This window comes from Tenrec ecaudatus, chromosome 2 (assembly GCF_050624435.1).
Source record: "Tenrec ecaudatus isolate mTenEca1 chromosome 2, mTenEca1.hap1, whole genome shotgun sequence".
In the NCBI taxonomy this organism is placed as follows: Eukaryota; Metazoa; Chordata; class Mammalia; order Afrosoricida; family Tenrecidae; genus Tenrec; species Tenrec ecaudatus.
Window position 1 is genome coordinate 232,512,735 of NC_134531.1, and position 8,884 is coordinate 232,521,618.

At 41.7% G+C, this 8,884-nt stretch overlaps 1 long non-coding RNA gene across 1 annotated transcript; it reads right to left on the bottom strand.

The window, feature by feature from the left end:
• Positions 1-1,786: 1,786 nt before the first annotated feature.
• LOC142439800 (uncharacterized) lies at positions 1,787-8,417 on the bottom strand. Its single transcript, XR_012782875.1, has 2 exons — positions 7,909-8,417; positions 1,787-2,323 (listed from the first exon to the last, which is right to left on the bottom strand). It is a non-coding gene; the product is annotated as an uncharacterized LOC142439800 (long non-coding RNA).
• Between the last annotated feature and the right edge of the window lie 467 nt (positions 8,418-8,884).

Sequence of the window (8,884 nt, forward strand, 5' to 3'; positions counted from 1 at the left end):
GCCACCTTCCGGCAGGCAGCGCTCTTCGAAGGCGCATCTCCCAGCCCAGCTTTCCTCAGCCGAGACCTTCCTGATACTCACAATGGTTGGTAGACCAGCGGGAAGGTGTTCCCAGAGTGGCCTGTCCCACCATCCTAGCATTCTGTGGCTCTGTGGGGTTTTGAAGAACTAGGACTCAAAACAAGGACTCCTCTCGGAGATTCTCCTTGAAGACCCAAGAAACACTCTTGAGCATGACAGGGCCTCGTGTGGGGGCCCTATGGAGCCACATGTTCATCTCACAGGTAGGAGGAGAAAATGAATCTTGACAATCAAGACAACTTGAATAGAAAGGGGAGTGAAGCCAAGGGGGTCCCTGTAGATAAAAATCCTGTGTTCTAGGAGTCAGCAGGCACCCTGGTGGAATAGGGGCTCTGCCTTTCGCTGCTAATTGCACAAATAAAAGATGAATCATTTCAAAATGACTAGCCAGCTCCTCAGGAGAAAGATGAGACTTTCTATTGTAAAGAGGTACAGTTGTGGGGCTGGAGAAGAATTCTGTAAGTACCGTGGACTGCTCAAATGACAAACAAATCCGTCTTGGAAGATGTATGGCTAGACTGCTCCTTCGAGGCAAGGACGGTGAGATTTCGTCCCACATGCTTTGGGCACGGTCTCAGGAGTGACCAGTCTCTAGAGAAGGACCTCATGTTTGGAAAGGTGGAAGGGCCATGAAACAGGAAGGCTGTCAGGGAGATGGGTTGACACAGTGGCTGCAACAACTGGCTCAAGTAGGAATAATTATTAGGATGGCACAGGACGGGGCAGTGTTTCCTTGTGTTGTGCATACGGTCGCTATGGGCCAGGACTGACTCGACGGCACCGAATGACAATAAGAAAGAGCTGCAGTCTCGGAAACTCACAGGGGTAGTTCGACCCTGTCCTAGAAGGTTACTCTGGGTTCGTAGTGAATTAGCTTTGTGTGTGGAGGAGTCAGCAATGTTCCCCGCAGTATCCTCATCATTTTCCCCATTGTCTTTTTCTGTGTAAATCTCTTCTGAAATGACAAGTCCTACTTTGCCAAGGAAAAACACCAAAACAATAGCAACAAAAAGAAATGACTTCCAAACAGCTAAAAGCAGCTCCAAAACTTATTTGACAGGAAATAACTGCTTGGCAAAGTAACTAAGAAGAACTAGAAACACAAGTATACATTATGTTAGCTTAATTACAATTAGGCAATACATCTTTAAGTGATAAATGATTTTCGAGAAAGACTGCATAGAAACCCAAATAGTAAACATTTTAATTCGATCAAACCACTGGCCTTTCTCTAGGAAAGCGTAGGGACTGGTTCTTGGATAAATTTTACTACATCATTACTATAGTGCTTTATATTTTACAGCATAGTTACTTCATACCTACCCTGTAAATATGCCCCTTCTACGGACTAGGAAACAGGCGTACAGAGAAAACGTAAATTCATTTATCCCCTGGCTTTGTTATGGGGCTGAGATACTGAACTTAAAGCTCAACTTGGAAATTCCTGTCAAATCCATTCCTTTCATTAAACCTTTATATCTTCTTGGATAGTATGAACCAAATTAATGGTTAACAAGCTCTGCTTTAAAAAAAATTAAACCAGTGGCATAGTCCTTCAATGACTTCTTAAGAATGAAATAAAAATAATCACTTGTAAACTGTATATCCCTAAATAGAAAACTGTTACCTAGTGGAAAATACCCACTACTACATCTGTTTTAAAATGCTGCCAGGCCACCCACAATATAACTGGAGACGGGTAATCTTTATAAACTTTTAACTTTAATGCTATCATACACATTTGTTTTAGGGTGTGTTTGGCCCAGGTTTCTTCCAGTTGAGTCACTGAAAGCGCTAACACATAGTTATTTAAAATGAAACCATAACGTTGAGCAAAAGAAACCACAAATACATTTTCTAGTACGGATAAAAATGAAAATGCAGGCTTGAAGATTAAAGTCATTAAGAAAACTTGCGGTTACATCCTTAAAATGACCTTAATCTTCAAACCCAGTGACCAGATTATTATTAACAAATTAAAAAGTAATACAGCCTGAAGTCTAAGTTTACCCATCAGGGTGACTCATGCTTCTTTGTCACGCTCCCACGCAGCACTGTGTTCCATGTGAATGCTAGTAACAGGCGTCATACCCTGTTAATGCTAACACGTAGGAGTCGGTCGAGGTAAAACCCCTATCACGATTAGCATTAACAGCATACAGCCTTCAGCCAGCCGCCAGCCCACAGGGGAGGAAGCAGATAGATTTCAAGCCACAGATTTCCCCTTCTTGCTCTGCACCACCTGCGAGAAAGAGAGAGAGGTGTTGGCACATGCAGTTACAAAGTGAGATTGAGTTGCACGTAAATCTGAAAGTAAAAATCGCCTTTTCTTTTCTTTTGAAAGAAATACCAGCACCAGTTGCTGTTAAATCCCTTCGGTCTCCTTGTTGAATCCCTTTGGTCTCCTTGTAAACCCATGCCTGTGCTCCATAGGGGTTTTCTCTGGCTGATTCATCTCATGTGCATTGCCAAGCCTTCCTCCTGATGCACTGCCAGGTGAACTTGAACGTCCAATCTCTTGGGTTAATATCAGAGTGAGTTCACCATTTGTAGCACTCAGGGAACCCTTTAAAAGAAAACCCAAATCAATGCAAATCTGTTGTCACTGCGTCAGTGCTGACTCATGGCGTCCCCATGTGTCCCAGAGTAGAACTGTCCCGTAGGGTTTTCTTGGCCGTCACCTTAAGGAAGTGGATTGCCAGGCCATGAAATCCTAGGAAGTAATTCATGGAGAGAGTGAAGAAATGGGCAACTGCAAAGATGATCTTTTTCCTTTTTCATGTATTTAAAAATTAATGTTAAATATAATTCAAATGGAGTTGTTCTGAATGATTGACATATGTTATCATCTTCCTTTACAGGAAAACCAGAACACCACTTTCAAAGGTCCCAAATGCTGTCACGAAAGGGCAAAGGAGGGTGGGTTTGTCTTCATTCAGTATTATCTTTTCTAATATATCACTCATATGAGAGCTAGAAAACTTAATAAAAGGCCAAAATAGTGAAAACAGTACGTTAGGATTTCTGGCAATCCAAATGGAATGAATCTGTTTCACGAAGGTAGGGTTCTGTAATACCTAGCTGTGGTTTTACCTCTATGCTTCCTGGAAATGTGATACCGGCCTTGTTGCCCACAAGTACATCCCTCTCACAATCGCCCCCCCCCCCCTGCAATGGAGAAGATTCCTTTGGGGAAAGCACTACTCAGTGACTGGTTTTGAGCTACACAAAGGAAGTCTGCCTTAGAGAATGCCACGTGTCTTCAACGAGTTGAGTAAAAAAGAAAAAAAGATGAATTTGATACTTCCTGTAAGAGTCTGATTTTACTCACACAAGTGACATTTCTGCCACAAGCGCCTTTCTGGTTTCAGTGTTACTATCACTGAACCTAGAAGTTAGAGTCCCAATCAAGTGTGTGGTCTCCTTCAGCCCAAGAGGGGAACCACCTTCTCTTTTATTTAATAATGAAACCAATCCGATGTAAAAATGTGATTAAGTTCAAAAGAAATGTGTGAAGTTAAAAATTCCCCAATGAATGTACTTTTTTTCACAGGGCAGAATATCGTGGTTTGGAAATTTCCAAACCAAGGAAATATATGCGTATGCTTCTTACTGATAGTATTTTTATCTTTAAACTGCGCTGTTTTCTGAGATGAACTGGATTCACGATGAACAATTTATAGTTAAGAGGTATAAACCCAGGATTTGAGTTTTAAGAATTTTAAAGAATTTCAATCAACAATGATTGTAAGGTCCTTAAAAAAAAAAAAAGGTCCTCCCCCACCGTCCACACTGCCCTGAACCCAGAGCAGATGTTCCATATATATTAACTTGCAGTGTCACTTTTGTCTCTATTTGACAGAATTCAACACTTCATTAAAAGGATATGTTTAACTAATATTAAGGTGATTGATTGGATACTATTCTACCAATAAGTTTTATGTCTGTTTTTTAAAAGAAACCTCTAGGAACAGGAATTACAATAATTATATTTTGTCATAATTGGAATTTCTTTCTCTTTCATTCTTTTACAAAATTATAAATATGGATTGCCTAGTTGAGTTACTCACAAAAGTGGGAGGTTGCTTTGATAATTAAACGATTCAGACAGTTTTTATTTATTTTATTGGTTAAAACTCTAAAGGTATGTTGAAATGGAAAGCATCACACAATCACCCTTTTTGTTTTCAGTGATCAAACAGAAACTCTGTAATACTGTCTGTCATCTTCTTATGAATACTGAAGTCCTACAGTTGAGAGAAATGAGCAGTTTGTCTCAACACAATTTCAAATGCCATTGAAAACCAATGACAGATGGAAAACATCAACCCCAATAAAGAGGATCAAGGAAAGAATATCCTAGAATATAACCAGTTGGTTTCTAGACGGTAGAATAACTGGGAAGGTCATTTGTCCACCAGTGGTGAAGCCACGCGCACACTCAGATTTTGGACTGGGTTTTGCGAAGGAGGTGCAGGAGAACTAACCAACCATAGAATGATGCTACATATCTGAGTGGGAATTCGTAATCCCAGACCACAAATACTGACCCATTAGCAAAAGAACTGGACAAGGGAGACGGTCAGGAGCTCTTTTGGGACTCAGGAGAGCCTCCCAGCTGGCTAGAGGGGTAAAGGGAGAATTATACACAATTATAGATCCTATAAAAATGCCAACTAAATTCACTGCCACTGAGTGAATACCAACTGACAGTGACCCTGTAGGGCAGGGTAGAACTGCCTCTATGAGGTTCTGAGGCTGTAGCTCTTTACAGGAGTGGAAAGTCCTGCCCTTTGCCCTGGGATCAGTTGGTGGTTTCAAATGGTCTGAGGACTGCAGCTCAACATATAACTAATAAGCTTAAGCCCAATAATCATGTATAAATATAGGCAACCAATATTAATAACCAAGTGGACAAGACTATGACAAACATAACTTACAAAGTGTAGCAATTCAAAAGGCATTTATATGGATTATACATTATAAATGAGCTTGGGGAGCCTACCTAGGGTTTTTCTGCAGATTTACCCCAAACCTCTTCATGCCACAAACTTATAGGCATATGAGATAAAATAATCACTGTCAATAAAGGCTTTACTCTTGCACAGTTCCTTTCTGGAGCTAAAATTGGATTCTAAGATCAATCTAGGCTCCTTGAAAGAATGCATTCTTTCAAGTTTGTTTGTTCTTTCATGTTTGATTATCAAAACCATTCAGTCTCATCTTAGATAAAATCTACCAAGAGAAAGTATAGCTTGGGCCCAGACTGCTATTTTTCACTACCCGGCACGCTACTCTTAGTCTGGTAGTGCGAACTAAGCTGAAAGCACCATTCCAAGATTGCCCGTCAATTCCTGCTTCTCTAAACAATAGCTTTTTGGGGTGGGGTGGCATATGATTTCAATACAGTCATTTATTCTTATCTTATTGATTTGACAGAAAGACAGCATCAGTATATATTCCTACTTTTTCTCAGTCGGATGTTCTGCTGAAATCTGTCAACGTCCTCAACATGCAAGCCTCCACTCACCAATGGACCGTGGCTGCACGTTAGGTCTACCGGCATCGGACTGACCCTGGGTTTGGCAAGAATTCTACCCCATTCTGGGTCGGTGGTTTGAACTCACAATAGAAGAAAACCTGGGGACCTTCTTCTGTCAAGATCACAGCCAAGAAAACCTGTGAAGCACTTCTACTCCGTAACACACGGGGGCCCCGTGAGTTCAAACCAGTTTGATGGCAACGGATTTTGTGTTCTGTTTTCTTGAATGAAGCCTCCTCTGGGCAGTTTAGTTCATAGTGTTTAGCCTCAATCTTGAAGTCCAATCAAATGTGTCATCTAAAATTTGTTAGTTATATGTACGGGGACCCAGATATCGGGCCTCATAGGAAGCATTCACTTTCAGATTTCTATAGGTCATAGTTTATATATGAGAGAACTTCAAAACGTTTGTGGGAAAATTCCATTATCTTTTTACTTCATTTTCCCATAAACTCTTTGAAGCACCTCTTCCACGTACTTAAAGTTGCTCCTCAAACATGGACCTGCCCATTGCCATATGGTCCCTCTGCTTCAGTTCTGTCTCTCAGCTGGCAGACCCCTGAGTGAGGCATGTTCCTCTACTCCTGGGCTAACCCTCCCTGCGTGTCTCCCCTTGGTTCTCTTTCCTTCCCTGGCTCATTTGTGTCAAGTCTCTGTCAGAATATTCATTGCAGTGAATCCAAACCAAACCAATCGCTATAGATTTATTCCTGATCCACGGCCCCCCAAACTATCCCAGAAGAGAACTGCACTCCAGGGGCTTTTCGGTGACTGTGATATTTTAGAAGCAGATGGCCAGCCCTTTGTTCTGACGTGTTCTGGGAGGATTCTAACAGAACAACCTTTTGGCCAGATCCTGTGGGTCGCGACCCCTTTGGAGGTCAAATGACCCGTTCACAGGGGTCACCCTATTCATTACAGTAGCAAAATTACAGTTATGAAGGAGCGATGAAAATAATGTTATGGTTGGGGGGGTCACCACAACATGAGGAACTGTATGAAAGGGTTGTGGCCTGAGGGAGGCTGAGGACCACTGGGCTAAGAGGTGAGTGCTGAACTATTTGAGTCCCCAAGAGACTGCTTTTATCAGAATACTTTGTAATTATTTCAAGTCTCTTCTGTGGGACCGAGGTGGATTTGAGGTCAGCCTTTGGATTTGACCTTAGCTAACGTCTATAAATGCTTCGAATAAATGCGTGAGAGAATCAAAAAGGCGCTTCCATTCATATTTGACAATGGACCATTTCCATGAGTGTCAACTAATGTGCAGATTCTTGGAGAATTGGTATAGTTGAAGCTTGTGAATGTGGACATATATGCATGAGATTTATTGCTATTTCAAATTAGTAAAGAGCCCTCTCAGAGCATCTCTGGCTTGGATCTGTCTAAGGATACTGCAAGAAGTGATCCACGTTGTGGGTACAGGTTGATTTTGTTTGTCTAAGTTCCCTTGCCTGTCAGTGACATAGTTTGGTTGTGCAGGTGTATGTACTTGTTTTTAGGAGAGAAAGGCTAAAATGAGCTGTTGTGAGGTGCCCTTGAGTCGGTTGCAACTCTAGTGACCCTGTGCACCAGAGAAGGAGGCCCTGACCAGTCCTGCGCCATGCTTCCATTGGTCTCATGTTTCAGCCCAACTGCGCGATGCTTTGTCTGCATCCAGTCACGCACTCTGGATGCGTTACCAGTCCCTGCAGAAGGACATCATGCTTGGTGAAGTGGAGGAGTGTCGAAAAGAGGACTGCCCTCGGCGAGATGGATTGACACAGTAGCTGCAACAGTGGGCTCAATATAAAAATTGTGAGGATGTTGTCAGGCTGAGCGGTGTTTTGTTCGTTTGTACATAGGGTCACTCTGAGTCTGACCTGACTAGATGGTACCTAACAACAACAACAACAACAACATCCTCATGAATCAAAATGAACTCAATGGCAGTGAGATCCAATTTCAGGGAATGAGTGAGCTCATAAGACTTAAAATCAAAACAAATAAACAAAACCCAAACCCATTGCTGTTGAGTCTATTCTGACTCATTCCCCTAATCATAAAACTAAAGCCCAAACCCACTTGCACTGAGTTGATTCCAATGCAAATGACCCTATAGGCCAGAGTAGAAACATTCTGTAGGATTTCCAATATTGTAATTCTTTATTGGAGCAGACAGTCTCATCTTTATCCCATGAAACAGCTGGTGACATTTCCAGTCATAAGACTAGTGAAACAAAATAAACACCCCCAAACGACAGGATCTATTTTCTATAGTCATTTAAATGTGTACTAGTACTTACTCTGATTGTCTTTGGCCAAAGCTGTTTGTTATCTGCCTTGAGTTGGCCCTCCATTTACAGTGGAGACTATCCATTCACTAAGTCCAGCTGTGTCTTAGAAGATTTCTGAAAGTGGGTTGGATAGTCACCCTGGAATCCAATAATTTCATCAGTTTAGGGGACTTCAGAAACATCAGTCCCATTCACCCACTGTGGAGAGAGGGGAGGACAGGAATTAGCAGAGAGTTGATACCAGCAATACTCCATAGTTCACAAACTGGTCCTCTTCCCACAGTCCCAAGCTCCCACACTGTGGGATGGAGTCCTACCATGAGTCCATGAAACTATTACAATCAGTAACTTCAGCTAAGGTGCAGCCAGGTTCTCACAGAAATGCAGAGACACCTGCTAGCCGCAGTCAGAGGTGTTTGGTAACTAACTTCAAGTGATTCTGTTTTCCTAGCTCGAAGAAGTGGGGTATGGAGCTCACATCTAGGAGGGCCATGTCAAGGATTCAAGGAATCTTGGATCCTGCTGACAACGGATACAACATTGTGTGAGAGAATTTCATTTCTGGGAAATGAGCTCTTAACTTACATTTCATTTCCAAGGAGGTTGGAAAAAGGGGGTCAGAACTAGTACTCAAAATGAAAAAGTACACCTCCTTTAAACTGAATGGCAGACCTTAGTCATGAAATAAAATAGCTGATGAAAAATCCTTTTAAAACTTGAAAGCAGGCGTTGTTGAGTGGAGTTTTTGATTCACAGAAGACAGATTTGATGAGAAATGAAAAGATAAAAGATACTCATTTTCCACATTTGCACATGGAAAGTAAAGCAAGGCTAAATGCATTGCACATTTTAATTATTTCGAGTTATTTATGTGATGAGAGTTAAACAGTCATCAAATTTCATATAAAAGTACTGTTAGCTTTTACTCTAACTGTTAAGATCTACGAGGTGAAAACTGTCCCTATAGATCCCCTCTGTTTTGCCA